At 45.3% G+C, this 13,957-nt stretch overlaps 1 protein-coding gene across 2 annotated transcripts in view; it reads right to left on the bottom strand.

Moving 5' to 3' along the window:
• The window catches only part of LOC140420596 (uncharacterized), a 43,846-nt gene extending 41,688 nt beyond the window's left edge, over positions 1-2,158 (bottom strand). The window contains exon 1 of one of the 2 annotated variants that reach the window (XM_072504598.1): positions 2,043-2,158. The gene's annotated coding sequence lies outside the window, so the exon portion shown is untranslated. Of the gene's footprint in view, positions 1-530; positions 1,150-2,042 lie in introns of those variants that run through there. The other variant, XM_072504597.1, reaches the window with a different exon arrangement.
• Positions 2,159-13,957: the final 11,799 nt, after the last annotated feature.

Raw genomic sequence — 13,957 nt, 5'->3', positions numbered from 1 at the left:
ACTGTTGAAGAAGTGAAAATCTTCATCCAAGCGTCTTTTGATTAGATAAAAGGGGGGGGGGGGGATCTAATAATAATCTTTATTAGTGTCACAAATTGGCTTACATTAACACTGCAATGGAGTTACTGTGAAAATCCCCTAGTCGCCACACTCCGGCGCCAGTTCAGGTACATCGAGGGAGAATTCAGAATGTCCAATTCACAAAACAAGTGTCTTTTGGGAATTATGGGAGGAAACCGAGACAACCAGAGGAAACCCAGGTCGACACTGGAAGAAAGTGCAGACTCCATAGTGACCCAAGCCAAGAATTGAACCCAGGTCCCTAGCACTGTGAAGCAACAGTGCTAACCACTGTGCTACCGTGCCACCCTGAGGAAGGATTTAATTTTGGTAGCGAGTGGTTAAGAATTTTCTGCCTACGATGGAGGTGGAAGTGGAGACGAATATTGATTTAAAAATAAAATTGGACCAGTATTTGAAGGAAATTAACTTGCAGGGGAACGGGGAAATAGCGGGGGGATGGAACTGACTGGTTTGTTGTACAGTCGATATGGACTCGAGTTACTGAATGGATTTCTTCTGTGCTGTAATGACTCCATGACTGGAAATATATAACATAGCTACAGTACTATATTATACAACTAGAAATAATAAGAAATGTATTTTATTGCAGAACCATAAATAGTATACCTATTATGTACCATATAACACTAAACATATCTGTGGCCTATATTAATTTGCTGTCCCCTTAAATGTCAGCCATCTCCTGGGGAAACCAGCCCTTTAATTGTGAACATTGGGAAAGAGACCATCCTTTTAGTCAGACAAATAAATGTGTCAAGCTGAGGGAGCAAAGGATGTCAATGGGAGCAAAGGATGTCAATGGGAGCAAAGGGGCTGTTTAGCACAGGGCTAAATCGCTGGCTTTGAAAGCAGACCAAGGCAGGCCAGCAGCACGGTTCAATTCCTGTAACTGCCTCCCCGAACAGGCGTCGGAATGTGGCGACTAGGGGCTTTTCACAGTAACTTCATTTGAAGCCTACTTGTGACAATAAGCGATTTTCATTTCATTGCAATGTCTTTAAGAGAGAGAGACCTGGGCCAAGCTTTGCAGAGTCTGCACCCTCCCTGGATTCACTTCCTTTTGCTTCAGTTGCTGCAAGTGACCAACTGAAGGTGAGAATAAGAAAAGGGTTAAACATTGATTTCCTCCCAGATGTTTTGGAGGAGGAAGTTTTGGATCTTTTGGTTTGTTAACAATTCGACAATACAACAGGACAAAGCTGAATACAGAACAATCAGCAAGAAAACAAAGCCGCCATCGACCCCCCTCCCAGCGGTAGACCCCCATCAGTGGGAACGGACCCAACGTGCGTGTGGGAAAGTATGGGTGTGGATGCAGTACATGCATGTCAGCAAGAGCAGGCGTGTGTGAAGGAGGATCTGAGTGAATGCTGCATGTGCCGGTCTGTGAGAGTGTGTGAGAGAGAATGAGCAGCACCGACCATCAGGAAAGGACACACCGACACCGAGAGAGACCCCTCCCCTCCCCGGAGGGGCACAGTTCAGCCCCAAAAGGCGGTTCCATTGCCCAAGAGACCAAGGCAGAGGACAGGGTAAACACACAAAACACAATAGTCACGATGCAAAAACACATCAGCTGCACCAAAGACAAAAAGCTCTAAACAATCAATAAAACGAAGCCGCCAGCAGGCGAGCCCGCGCGTGCGCACTTCCCCGCCCCCCCCCCCCGCACATTCTTCCACATCCGCGGAAAGGCCCCAAACATATCTCCGGGTTCCAGTGCGCGGGCCCGGCGCGCGGACACAGGAAGGCCCGGCGCGCGGACACGGGAAGGCCCGGCGCGCGGACACGGGAAGGCCCGGCGCGCGGACACGGGAAGGCCCGGCGCGCGGACACGGGAAGGCCCGGCGCGCGGACACGGGAAGGCGCGGACACGGGAAGGCCCGGCGCGCGGACACGGGAAGGCCCAGCGCGCGGACACGAGAGCCCCACCCCCACCAATTGTTCTCCCTCCACACCTGCCCCAGACAAGGTTTCCAGGCAACCGGCTCCGGCCAGAGCGAGAAGCCGCTCGGTGATCTCCCCCCTCGATCCAAGATTGCGCATGTCCAAGGAAGTGGGGAGACTGCGCATGTGCGGGGTAGAGCCCACCCCCTGACCTTCAGGCTGAGGTATTGACCAATGGGTCGAATTGGAGGACCGGAAGTACTCTGGTCCACCAGCCACTCACAGCGCGTGTTTATGTGAATGAAGATTGCGTCTCTTTCCTAAGGTTCACAATTGAACGGCTGGTTTCTCCAGGCAATGGCTGACATTTAAGGAGACAGTAAATTAATACCGGACAGAGACATGTCTCGTGTTATATGGTACAGATTAGATATATTATTTATGGTTCTGTAATAAAGTACATTTATTATTATTTCTAGCCCTGTAATATTGTACTGTAGTTATGTTATATATTTCCAGTCATCTCTTCCCTCAGAGGTTTGTTAGTCTCTGGATTTATTTTCAACAGGGACCAGTGGGGTGTGGGGCTCATTGAATATATTCACGGATGAGTTGGACAGATTTTTAATAAGTTGTTATTTTTAAATAATTTTTTAAACAACGAATGCAACAGAGTAACAGAAAAAATGCTGCAAAATGGGCACAGAATGGAACAAGAGACATTGCCAACATAAATACAAGCAACACATTGCAGAATTAATTTGGAACAGGGTATTTGAAGGACCAGAGCCTCGAGATGAAATGCCAGATCAATTGAACAACCAGTTAACAGGTTAAAATAGTGAGTGTGGAAAAAGAGTAAGATTATATAAAAACAGAGGATAACAATTCAGTTTGTAAAATATTACAAACAGACTAACAGCATATACAAATTAAAATGAATAACACAACATAGATGACATAGAACTCCTATCGTGCAGAAGGCCATTCACCCCTCAGGTCTGCAGTGAGCCTCAGAAAGAACACTTCACTGAAGCCCACTTCCCATCCTACCCTCGTAACCCGGTGCATTGATCATGGTCAAGCCACCTAACCTAAACATCTTGGACACAAAGGGGCAATTTAGCAACCGGAGGAAACCCACAAAGACACAAGGAGAATGTGCAAACTCCACACAGACAGCCACCCAAGGCTGGAATTGAACCTGGGTCCCTGGCGCTGAGGTAGCAGCATTAACCACTGTGCCCTACTCCCGGCCTAAGTTAAATTGAATTCACTCATGGCAAGTCAGTCAAATTGGAGCGTATGTATTTGAGATAGGAGTCCCATACTTTACCCAATGCATCAGACTCGGAATGAATTATAGACATTAAAAATTGCATGGAGATGCATTCCATAATCAGCCTGTGCCAGTTTTGGATCGAGGGAGACCTGACTGGTCTGCTTCTGTATTGAGCCAGATGAATGTTGGGCCCATCCTAACCCAGTCCCTTATGAACCTAAGACGAGAGGCCAATTGATGAAGCCTGATTTTCGGGAGACCATCTCCTCCCTTCGCTCCTGGTGATTGGAGCTTAACAAACTTGAGGCAAGGTTTCTTTTTGTTCCAGGTAGAGTCATAGATGTTTACAGCTTGGAAACAGGCCCTTCGGCCCGGCTTGTCCATGCCGGCCAGTTTCTATCACTAAGCTAGCCCCACTTGCCAGCATTTGGCCCATATCCCTCTATACCCACCCTGCCCATGTAACTGTCTAACTGCTTTTGAAAGGACAAAATTGTACCCGCCTCTCCCACTGCCTCTGGCAGCCGTTCCAGATGCTCACCACCCTCTGTGTGAAGAAACTTCCCCGCTGGTCTCTTTTGTATCTCTCTGCTCTCACCTTAAACCTATGCCCTCTAGTTCTAGACTCCTCTACCTTAGGGAAAAGATGTCGACTATATACCTTCTCTGTGCTCATTATTTTATAGACTTCTATAATATCACACCTAACCCTCCTACGCTCCAGGTAAAAAAGTCCCAGCCTATCCAGCTTCTCCTTATAACTTAGAACATCAAGTCCTGCAGCAACCTCGTAAATCTCTTCTGCACTCTTTCTAGTTTAATAATATCCTTCCTATAATAGGCTGACCAGAACTGTTCCTCATCATCCAGATGAGTTTTCTGCACTAAGGTTATGTCGACTTTCTCCTTAAGAAAGGAGAGGATATTTTTCCTTCTGATAGGATGATGGATGCCCCGTACATTCCCTGGGAAAATTTGCAGATTAACTGCCGCCATTAGTTAGGCGACAGAGAGACAGGAACAGATTTTCACATCACAATCGGGTGTGCACCATTACCCCCTTCCTCCAATTCACTTTACACCAGAAGCACCAAAGTTTCCCCAAACTGCTCCTTTCCCGGATAAAAGCCCCGTCTGTACCAGAGTAGGATAAAGTCAACAACACATAAACCCTCCCATAATAACAAAAATACAAAAGAATCACCACCACAATAGATCCAAGGGGACATACCTCAATAAGACTGAGGACCTGGAGGATTAACCCCACGGCCAGACTGTTATTACCCTCAGGATATCTTCTCCAAAATGAGGAGAAGAAAAGAAGGGCCAACAAGGGAATGGGGATCGAAGGTCCCTCCCGCATTTTAGACCCACCCATGAAGACCTGCATCCACCACCACCCACCCTTCGGCAATGGCACCACGCGGTTCTGCCATGATTAACGCTCGGATAATAGTTGAAAGACACGGCCCTAGATAAGATAATACGAGTTACTGTAACACTCAAGGAGAAGACATTTAATCGGCGCTCACAGAATAACAACTCCCTTCAATAGGATAAAAGATAATAAATTCAGACAACACCATAACAGGGAAAGAGTTCGGATTAGAGCCTGAGTTAGTCTGAGCTGCTAATCATCGCTCCAATCCTTGTCCTTCATGGATTGAATGCAGGCCAAGGCAGTAGTTGGATTATTGAAAGACTTGCCGGAGTTGTCGGATATAATTTTCAGGGTCACAGGATAAAGCGACATAATTCACTCCCACAGCCTTGAGTTCCCTTCAAACTTAATCAAAGCCTCGATGTTTCGTTTGTGTGGCTGCCGGAAAGTCCTGGAAGAAGGAAATCCTCACTCCCTCATGGAGCCAGGTCCCACCTCACCGTCCCCGTCTCCAGGATCTTCTGCCGATCTTTCAAGTTGTGGAAGTGAATGACTACAGCCCTGGGATGAAAAATATCCCTCGCCCTCAAAGACAGGATCCGATGGCCATTCTAATTTGAAACACCCAGTCTTCACATTCAGCTGGAGAAAACGTGGCAGCCGGTCCTCGAAGAACCTCACAGGAGCCTCACCCTCCACACCTTCTGGCTGGCCGACAACTAGATGTTCTTTCTCTGACCCTCGGTTCTCCAAGTCCTCCAGGAGTCCCCGACATCACTCGGCCGGTTTTCCAAGGATTCAATTCTTAGCTTGCTGAGGAGGCATCTTGCTCAACGTTCAGGTGTCTCTCCTCTGGATCATTGAGTCCCTTCATGGTGTTTGCAGCTCGGCCTCATGAGCTGACAGATATTGAGTCAGCACACTCAGCCTCTGGTCAATAACACGGAGAGCCGGTCATCTTTCAACACCAAAGATGTGGCTGTCGGGATAATGGATACATTGGTAATCATCTTTCAAAATTCAATAGATTCTGGAATGGTTCCTGCAGGTTGGAAGGTGGGAAATGTATCCCCACTATTTAAGGAGAGAGAGAAAACGGGGAACCACAGACCCATTAGCCTGACATCAGTAGGAGGGAAAATGCTACAATCTATTATGAAGGATGTGATAACATACGAATTAGGAGCAGGAGTAGGCCACTCGGCCCCTCGAGCCTGCTCCACCATTCAATAAGTTCACGGCTGATCTGATTGAAACCTCAACTCCACATTCCTGAAACCCCCCGATAACCTTTCATCCCCTTGCTTATCAAGAATCTGTCCAGCTCTGCCATAAAAATATTCAAAGACTCTGCTTCCACTGCCTTTTGAGGAAGAGAGTTCCAAAGGCTCACGACTCTCCGAGAAAAAAGTTCTCCTCTGCCTTAAATGGACAATGATGTGGAGATGCCGGCGTTGGACTGGGGTGAGCACAGTACGAAGTCTTACAACACCAGGTTAAAGTCCAACAGGTTTGTTTTGATGTCACTAGCTTTCGGAGCGCTGCTCCTTCCTCAGGAGAATGAAGAGGTATGTTCCAGAAACATATATATAGACAAATTCAAAGATGCCAAACAATGCTTGGAATGCGACCATTAGCAGGTGATTAAATCTTTACAGATCCAGAGATGGGGGTAACCCCAGGTTAAAGAGGTGTGAATTGTATCAAGCCAGGACAGTTGGTAGGATTTCGCAGGCCAGATGGTGGGGGATGAATGTAATGCGACATGAATCCCAGGTCCTGGTTGAGGCCGCACTCATGTGTGCGGAACTTGGCTATAAGTTTCTGCTCGGCGATTCTGCGTTGTCGCGCGTCCTGAAGGCCGCCTTGGAGAACGCTTACCCGGAGATCAGAGACTGAATGCCCTTGACTGCTGAAGTGTTCCCCGACTGGAAGGGAACATTCCTGCCTGGTGATTGTTGCGCGATGTCCGTTCATTCGTTGTCGCAGAGTCTGCATCGTCTCGCCAATGTACCGCGCTTTGGGACATCCTTTCCTGCAGCGTATGAGGTAGACAACGTTGGCCGAGTCGCACGAGTATGTACCGCGTACCTGGTGGGTGGTGTTCTCACGTGTAATAGTGGTATCCTTGTCGATGATCTGGCACGTCTTGCAGAGATTGCCATGGCAGGGTTGTGTGGTGTCGTGGTCACTGTTCTGAAGACTGGGTAGTTTGCTGCAAACAATGGTTTGTTTGAGGTTGCGCGGTTGTTTGAAGGCAAGTAGTGGTGGTGTGGGGATGACCTTGGCAAGATGTTCATCGTCATCAATGACGTGTTGAAGGCTGTGAAGAAGATGACGTAGTTTCTCCGCTCCGGGGAAGTACTGGACGACAAAGGGTATTCTGTCGGTTGTGTCCCATGTTTGTCTTCTGAGGAGGTCGGCGCGGTTTTTCGCTGTGGCGCGTTGGAACTGTTGATCGATGAGTCGAGTGCCATATTCCGTTCGTACGAGGGCATCTTTCAACGTCTGTAGATGTCTGTTATGCTCCTCCTCGTCTGAGCAGATCCTGTGTATACGGAGAGCTTGTCCATAGGGGATGGCTTCTTTAATGTGTTTAGGGTGGAAGCTGGAGAAGTGGAGCATCATGAGGTAAAGCAAAGTGCTGAGGTGACCGTCCTTGATGGAGACGAGTGTGTCCAAGAATGCAACTGATTTTGGAGAGTAGTCCATGGTGAGTCTGATGGTTGGATGGAACTTATTAATGTCATCGTGTAGTCGTTTCAGTGATTCTTCGCCGTGGGTCCAAAGGAAAAAAATGTCATCAATGTATCTGGTGTATAACGTCGGTTGAGGTCCTGTGCGGTGAGTAGGTCCTGTTCAAACTTGTGCATGAAGATGTTGGCGTATTGGGGTGCGAATTTGGTCCCCATGGCTGTTCCGTGCGTCTGGATGAAGAACTTATTGTCGAAGGTGAAGACGTTGTGATCCAGAATGAAGCGGATGAGTTGCAGAATTGCGTCTGGAGATTGGCAGTTGTCGGTGTTGAGTACTGAGGCTGTTGCAGCAATGCCGTCATCATGGGGGATGCTGGTGTAGAGTGCCGAGACGTCCATTGTGACGAGGAATGTTCCTGGTTCAACTGGTCCATGGTTGCTGAGTTTCTGTAGGAAGTCCGTCGTGTCACGACAGAAGCTGGGCGTACCTTGTACGATGGGTTTCAAGATGCCCTCGATGTAGCCAAGAGAGTAAATGGACAAGTTATTACTTTTAAAGTGACCCCAAGATTCTCCCACAAAGGGAAATATCCTTTCCACATCCACCCTGTCAAGGCCCCTCAGGATCTTATACGGTTCAGTCAAGTCACCTAAACTCCATCGGACACAAGCCCAGCCTGTCCAATCATTCCTCATAAGACCAGCCTCCAATTCCAGGTATGAGTCCAGTAAACCTTCTCTGAACTGCTTCCAACACATTTACATCATTCCTTAAATGAGAGCAATACTGCACACAGTGCTCCAGATGTGGTCTCACCAATGTCCTGTATAACTGAAGCATAACCTCCCTACTTTTGTATTCAATTCCCCTCACAATAAACAATAACAGTCTATTAGCTTTCCTAATTACTTGCTGTGCCTGTATACTCACCTTTTGTGATTCATGCTCTTGGACACCCAGATCCCTCTGAATCTCAGAGCTCTGCAATCTCTCACCATTCCGATCATAAGCTTTTTAAATTCTTTCTACCAAGATGGACAATTTCACATTTTTCCCTTATTATACACCGTTTGGCAGATTTTTTTCCCACTCATTTAATCTATCTAAATCACTTTAGTCTCCTTATGCCCCCTTCACAATTTACTTTCCTACCTATCTTTGTACCATTGGAACATAGGAGCAGGAGTTGGCCATTCAGCCCATCGAGCCTGCTCCACCATTCAATACGATCATGGCTGATCAACCACTTCAATGCCTTTTCCCCACACTATCTCCATATCCCTTGTGTTATTGGGATTTAGAAATCTGTCAGCCTCTGCTTTAAACACACTCAATGACTCAGCTTCCACAGTCCTCTGGGGCAGCCGTCAGAGATCATTTGTTTTCCAGCTTGGGGAGATGAGGTCATTGCTGGGTGCAACCGAGGAAGGCAGAAAGACATTTTTAAAATCTTTAAAGAGCAGTTTTTGGTGAAAGAATTGGAGAGATGGGTTGAAATCTGGGTCCATAATTCTCCCACAGTGAGACAGATTGAGAGCTGTATCTTTCTTTTCCTGTTGTTTAAGGGGAGATTGAGTAGTAATGTTTAAATGGGTAATTGTCAGCTGTTGTTTTGGGTGTGAAGTTAAAATGTTTAATATTGTAGCCACAATAAAGTTTTATTTTAAAAATAACCAAGCCCTATTCCTTCATGCAATCACTCCTGGAGCGAATCATTCATTCCGCACAGTCACACAAATAAACTGAAATATTGGGGTTTTGGTCCAGTATCTCAGCCACTGTTGGGGTCTGGTCTGGGATCGGAATAGTGACCGATGTAACAATTGGTTGGAGGCCCATTTCCCAGTCAGTCCTTCAGCGCCTTCCTGCCTCCCTATTACTGCGACACACTGTGACAGTTTCCCAACTTGAGACACAGGCCCCATTATTCTCAGCTAAATTGAGCCTCAGCTCCATCGCCTGACTGTCATTGACACGAGATATAGACAGAAAGGTTCCAGAGGAGCCAGTGGAAAGTCAAAACGTGTGGCTCTAAAACACCTCAACAATTGTCAGTCAAATTCATTTATTATTTATACTGGGTCTTTAAGTATTAGATTTAGGCACTGGAGGTAAAGGATTGGATTGGATTTGTTTATTGTCACGTGTACCGAGGTACAGTGAAAAGTATTTTTCTGTGAGCAGCTCAACAGATCATTAAGTACATGAAAATAAAAGAAAAGAAAATACATAATAGGGCAACAAGGTACACAATGTAACTACATAAACACCAGCATCGGGTGAAGCATACAGGGGTGCAGTGTTAATCAGATCAGTCCACAAGTGGGTAGTTTAGGAGTCTGGTAACAGCAGGGAAGAAGCTGGTTTTGAACTGTTCTTGCGTGCTCTCAAACTTTTGTATCTGCTGTCCGATGGAAGAGTGAGTACGGGTGGAGGGTTTTAAAGTATAACTTTTTCTTTCTAACTAGTGTCTGCCTTGGCTCAGTGGGCAGCACTATCACCTCTGAGTCAGACGTTTAATTCCCAGTTAGGGTCCTGTGGACAAAAGCCAGTTCCAACATTCCTCATCCCAGCATTGAGGGAGTGCTGCCCTGTCACAACAGCTTTCTTTCAAATAAGATGTTAAACTGAGGCCCTGTCTACCCCTCTCAGGTGGGTGTAAAAGTTCCCACAGCCACTATTTTGAAGAAGAGCAGGGGAGTTAGCCCCGGTGTCCCGGTCAATATTTATCCCTCAATCAACATCACTAAAAACAGATCATCTGCTCATTATCACATTGCTGTGTGTGGGATCTTGCTGTGTGTAAATTGGCTGCTGTGTTTCCTACATTACAACAGTGACTGCACTTCAAAAGCACTTCTTTGGCTGTAAACCACTTTGGGACGTCCTGTGGGTGTGAAAGGCACAATAGAAATGCAAACTGAAGATTTCTGTTATCTGATCTTGTTATCTGGAATTTAATTGATGTCAGCCACCCCCAACTTACCATTTAATAAATTCACTTTGGTTCAGACAAGACTTTAACCAATTGAGGCACATTCAGAATCCTCTGGATAGTAAATTTTAAAAGTTTATTGAATGAAAAATATTTACTGAACAGCTTTAAGACATTGACTTTTACAACTTCGTGTGGGTGATCAGTCTGTAGAAGCGTAACCCTCTCTGGCTCCTTCTCTGACAGTAATTCTTGTGGAATTCAGCCTCGGGAGTCTGGCTCCTTCTTTTATAGTAATTTCCTTGGAATTCGACCTCGGGAATCTTCAGTACTTGGCCAGCAAGGAAGACCTTCAGAACCTCTACTTTTATCCCCAAAGTGACCATTAACTCACGTCAGAGTTGGGCCTGTTGTAACATGATCATTCGTCAATTTGGTCACTAGATTAATTTAATTGGATCCCCAATTACTGACACCACATTCTCTCATTAACTTAGACAGGAATAGAATAGAACTGTTACATACTATCCCTTTATCTGATTCTATACAATCCCTTATTCATACAGTTTCAAATGTTGAGGCTAATCTGATCTTAAAGGCCTCTCTCACCAGAACATTTGTCTTTATTTCATATTCTTTACATACACAGCAGTTAAGCTTTGACATTATTACAGCAAATAAAACTTTGTCTTTCACTATAACCACGGATTCATGATGGCTTCATTAGTTGCAATTCGATGAAGGCTCCCGAGGTATTATTGCTACTGGCTGGTAGCTAATTAATACAGTAATCTAATTCATACACTTGGTTAATACAAGATACACTGGTTTAAAAAGACAGTTTGTGGAAGGCAATATCTTTCTTTTTTACTTATCTTGATCAGGTTGAATAATAAGCTTATTCTTGAGCCAGACTTGGGTAGAATATGATAGCCCGCTATTTATCAAAATATGATAAACGATTTCTGCTAGCTCTGCAGTTTAGAAACATTTGGGTTTGTACAATCTTAATTTATAAAAGAACAATTCAGCCATTGCAATATTATCGATTACATTGTTTCGTGAATTATAAATTATATTGAATAATCAACTGTTTGGTGACTGGCTTCTAATATGAAATCAATAAGTGATTAATAAAGAAATGTTACATCATCTGTGTAAGAAGCTAGATGTTATAGTTTAAAATGGCTTCCTTGACCTTGTTACTTATAACCATGAATATGGTGCAAAAGTGATGGAATTATAAAATTAAATGGATTTCCCAGTCCTACCTACAGTTTTGTACATTACAACAATGACTACACTTAGCACTACACTCATTATGCTTCACCCGATGTTTATGTATTTACATTGTGTATTTATTGTACGTCCTATGCTTTTCTTGTATGGAACAATCTGCCTGGACTGTACGCAGAACAATATTTTTCACTGTACCTCAGTGCACCTAACAATATATCTAAATGTAAAATCTAAATCTTTTGGAGGGGCTGTGATACTATACAAAAGGATTTTAAAAATATTTTCATCAAACTTGGTGCCCTCATCAAAATGATTGATGAAGATTTAAATGTTGTTTTCCGATTAAGGGGCAATTTAGCATGGCCGACTCCACACATCTTTGGGTAGACATGGGTAGAATGTGCAAACTCCACACGGACAGTGACCCAGGGCTGGGATTCGAACCCGGGTCCTCAGCGCCGTAGTCCCAGTGCTAACCACTGCGCCACCGTGCTGCCCCGATTGAGCTTTAATTTTGAGTAAAATTTATATTCTCTTCGAAATTCGCAATGAAAATCCAAACACACAATATCCTGATCACAGGCAAGTTGTTGTGATCAGGAGTGCTCAGAAAAGGGCGCAAGAAACAGATTCAACTATTTCTTTCAAAAGGGAATTGGGCTAGTCCTTGAAAAGAAAAGAACATTTCTTGACAATGAGATTAATTAATTGGCTCTTTCACAGATCTGGCATTAGCACGATCGGCCGAATGGTCTCCCTCTGTGTGACCTGAGCTTCGTGTGCTGTTAACATGGGTGGGAATAGTGGTAAAGGGACCTGGGTGTGAATGGACCCGGGCGTCCTGTCAATAAGTCACCGAAGGATAACCTGCAGGTGCAGCAAGTTATTAGGAAGGTTAATGGGATGTTGGCCTTTATCACAAGAGGATTTGAGTACGGGAGGAGTGAAGACTTGCTTTGGGGCAGCACGGTAGCATTGTGGATGCTACACAAATGCTTCACAGCTCCAGGGTCCCAGGTTCGATTCCGGCTTGGGTCACTGTCTGTGCGGAGTCTGCACATCCTCCCCGTGTGTGCATGGGTTTCCTCCGGGTGCTCCGGTTTCCTCCCACAGTCCAAAGATGTGCGGGTTAGGTGGATTGGCTATGCTAAATTGCCATAGTGGCCAAAATTGCCCTTAGTGTAAGGTGGGGTTACTGGGTTATGGGGATAGGGTGGAGGTGTGGACCTTGGGTAGGGTGCTCTTTCCAAGAGCCGGTGCAGACTCGATGGGCCCAATGGCCTCCTTCTGCACTGTAAATTCTATGATTCTATGAATAGTATAGAACCTTGGTTAGACCACAGCTGGAGTACTGTGTGCAGTTGTACTCCCCTTACCTTAGGAAAGGTATTATTGCCACAGAGGGAGGGCAATGAAGATTCACTAGACTTGTTCTGAGCAAGATCGGACTGTCCTATGAAGAGAGACTGGGGAACCTGGGCCTCTTTTCTCCAGAATTTTGAAGAATGAGAGGGGATTTCATTGAAACTTATAAAACCCATAAAGGAATAGACAGGAATAGACAGGGTAGGTGCAGGTGAGATGCTTCCCCTGGTTGGAGAGTCTGGAACCAGGGGACCCAATTTCAAAATAAAGAGGAAGCCACTTAGGACTGGTCTCGGAGGTGACATTTCTTTACTCAGAGGGTTGTGAATCTTTGGAATTCTCTACCCCAGAGGGCTGTGGGAGCTCAGTCATTGAGTGTGTTTAAAGCAGAGACTGACAGATTTCTAAATACCAATAACACAAATGGATATGGGGATAGTGTGGCGGAAAAGGCATTGACGTGGATGATCAGCCATGATCGTATTGAATATTGGAGCAGGCTCAATGGGCTGAATGGCCAACTCCTCCTCCTATGTTCCAATGATATAAAGATAGGTAGGAAAGTAAATTGTGAAGGGGACATAAGGAGGTTAAAAAGGTATATGTTAAACGAGTGGAATAAAATCTGCCAAATGGAGAATAACGTGGGAAAATGTTTTGTCCATGTTGGCCAGAAGAATAAAAAATCTTATTATCTAAATGGTGAGAGATTGCAGAGCTCTGAGACTCAGAGGGATCTGGGTGTCCAAGAGCATAAATCACAAAAGGCGAGTATACAGGTACAGCAAGTAATTAGGAAAGCTAATAGAATGTTATTGCTTATTGTGGGGGAATTTGTCTCACTAACTTGATAGAGTTTTTAGAGGAGGTCACTAAGATGATTGATGCAGGTAGGGCAGTGGATGTTGTCTATATGGACTTCAGTAAGGCCTTTGACAAGTTCCCTCATGGTAGACTAGTACAAAAGGTGAAGTCACACGGGATCAGGGGTGAGCTGGCAAGGTGGATACAGAACTGGCTAGGCCATAGAAGGCAGAGAGTAGCAATGGAAGGATGCTTTTCTAATTGGAGGGCTGTGACCAGTGGT

Source organism: Scyliorhinus torazame, chromosome 5 (assembly GCF_047496885.1).
Source record: "Scyliorhinus torazame isolate Kashiwa2021f chromosome 5, sScyTor2.1, whole genome shotgun sequence".
NCBI lineage: Eukaryota > Metazoa > Chordata > Chondrichthyes > Carcharhiniformes > Scyliorhinidae > Scyliorhinus > Scyliorhinus torazame.
This window is presented reverse-complemented; position numbering and strand designations above follow the sequence as displayed.